This window comes from Eschrichtius robustus, chromosome 8 (assembly GCF_028021215.1).
Source record: "Eschrichtius robustus isolate mEscRob2 chromosome 8, mEscRob2.pri, whole genome shotgun sequence".
NCBI classification, from domain to species: Eukaryota; Metazoa; Chordata; class Mammalia; order Artiodactyla; family Eschrichtiidae; genus Eschrichtius; species Eschrichtius robustus.
In genome coordinates this window covers 13,733,188-13,735,713 of record NC_090831.1, presented here as the reverse complement: position 1 = coordinate 13,735,713, position 2,526 = coordinate 13,733,188, and the positions used below count along the sequence as shown (strand labels likewise).

The window sequence follows — 2,526 nt, the reverse complement described above, 5'->3', positions numbered from 1 at the left end:
CTAGAGAAAGCCCTCACACCGAAACGAAGACCCAACACAGCCAAAAATAAATATAAATAAATAAATTTATTAAAAACTCATATCTTGGGCTTCCCTGGTGGCGCAGTGGTTGAGAATCTGCCTGCCAATGCAGGGCACACGGGTTCGAGCCCTGGTCTGGGAAGATCCCACATGCCGTGGCGCAACTGGGCCCGTGAGCCACGATTGCTGAGCCTGCGCGTCTGGAGCCTGTGCTCCACAACAAAAGAGGCCGCGATGGTGAGAGGCCTGCGCACCGCAATGAAGAGTGGCCCCCGCTTGCCACAACTAGAGAAAGCCCTCGCACAGAAATGAAGACCCAACACAGCCAAAAATAAATAAATAAATAAACTAAAAAAAAAAAAACAACTCATATCTTTAAAGGTCACAGGCATAAGGCAATATTTCCACCTAAATCTCAGACCTAGAGATGTCTAAGAACTAATTAGAATTAGTGACATTGACTTTTCTCAAATGGATGATTTTTAACATGCTGTATTAGTTTCCTAGTGCTGCTGTAACAAAGCACCATAAATGAGGTAGCTTAGAGTAACTATTCTCACCCAGTTCTGGAGGCCAGAAGTCTGAAATCAAGGTGTTGGCAGGACCATGCTCCCTCTGAAACCTGTAGGGGAGAATCTCTCCTTGCTTCTTCTAGCTTCCAGGGGTTACTGGCCATCCTTGGGATTCCTCAGCTTGAAGTTCCATTACCCCAGTCTCTGCCCTCACGGTCTCATGACCTTCTTCTCTCTGTGTCTGTGTCTCTGTCTCCCTCTCGTTATAAGATGGCCTATCCCAATCCAACGTGTCCTCATCTTAACTTGATTACATCTGCAAAGATCCTATTTCCAAACAAGGTCACATTCATAGGTCACGGATAGACATGAATTGGAGGGGAGGAGGAGGGGGACACACTTCAACCCAGTCCTTGTGCCCGCTTCGGCAGCACATATACTAAAATTGGAATGGTACAGAGAAGGTTGGCATGGCCCCTGCACAAGGATGACATGCAAATTCGTGAAGGGTTCCATGTTTTTCAAATATCATATATCACATATATGGAATCTAAAATATGACACAGATGAACTTTCCTACGAAACAGAAACAGACTCACAGACATAGAAAACAGACTTGTGGTTGCCAACGGGGAGGGGGTGTAGGGGAGGGAAGGATTGGGAGTTTGGAATTAGCAGATGCAAACTATTATATATAGAATGGATAAACAACAAGGTCCTACTGTATAGCACAGGGAACTATATTCAATATCCTGTGATAAACCATAATGGGAAAGAATATGAAAAAGAATATATATATACTTATTTATAAGTATATAACTGAATCACTTTGCTGTACAGCAGAAATTAACACAACATTATAAATCAACTATACTTCAATAAAAAAGAAATTTGCGGTGAGGGGGGCTATGCCACGCAGCTTGCGGGATCTTAGTTCCATGACCAGGGATTGAACCCAGGCCACGGCAGTGATAGCGCCAAGCCCTAACCACTGGACCGTCAGGGAACTCCCGAATAAATTTTTTTAAAAATTGTTCACCTCTTGGCTTTTCATTTGATTTGGATTCATTCTCTTCACCTGCCTCCAAATAAGCGGGGGTCTTTTATAAGGATTTTAATGGATGTTGCCAATCATCTAGCACCAATTTAAAAGATGAGAAGATACTATTCTCCACAGGTGAACTAACACATCAGATTATCAATGTGCTCTGCTCCCTTACAGAAATGCACATTTATAGGGGAACAGCCTTTAGGGTTGGACCACCTGTATCCACTTGTATGTTTCCAAATGTAGGAGACAGTATACCTACAAAGGATTTTCTATTTCTAGGAAGGTTGGGAAAAAATAAATAAAACTCCTACTGTTTACTTGAATCTAGAAGGGAATGAAAGCTCTCTTTTTAAGTTAGCAAAGGAATGAGATAGTGACAGGCAGACCTAATAGGCGAATTTTTATTTTAAGTGAAACAACGAGGAATCATCACTGTTTTGCAGCCTTAAGGATCACCAGGTTCACCTCAGTTTATAGTCAATTGAACCCCAGGGAAGCTAAGTGATTTCCCAAGTGATTTCACACAGTTCATCAATCACCTAAAAAATACTTACTGATCCTCTGCTACATGTAAATCTCTATGCTGGGTAGCATAGGGGCCAGAACAGAACACTTGACTCCAGATTCCTAGTCTCTTAAAATTGCTGGTGCCTCAACACCAGTCAAGGGAGTGGCACCAAACCACCAGCTGCTACTACACTCTTTATCTCCATGTACTTTTTTAAAAAGCCAGTATCACTTAAGAATGTTCTTGATCAAGCAGTAAAAAGTCATTAATTTTATCAAATCTGGATCCTTGCATACACATCTTAATATCTTGTGTACGAAATAAACAGGCATAAAGCACTTTTTTTGTATCCTGAAGTTGTCCACGAAAAGCCCTTGAGTTGCAAACTGAACGAGTTGCATTTTTCATGGAATACCATTTATACTTCAAAGAAC

General features: G+C 41.7%; 1 non-coding gene across 1 annotated transcript; it reads left to right on the top strand.

Annotated features, from left to right (window-relative positions):
* Positions 1–948: 948 nt before the first annotated feature.
* On the top strand, positions 949–1,055 carry LOC137768978 (U6 spliceosomal RNA). Its single transcript, XR_011074897.1, has one exon. It is a non-coding gene; the product is annotated as a U6 spliceosomal RNA (small nuclear RNA).
* Positions 1,056–2,526: the final 1,471 nt, after the last annotated feature.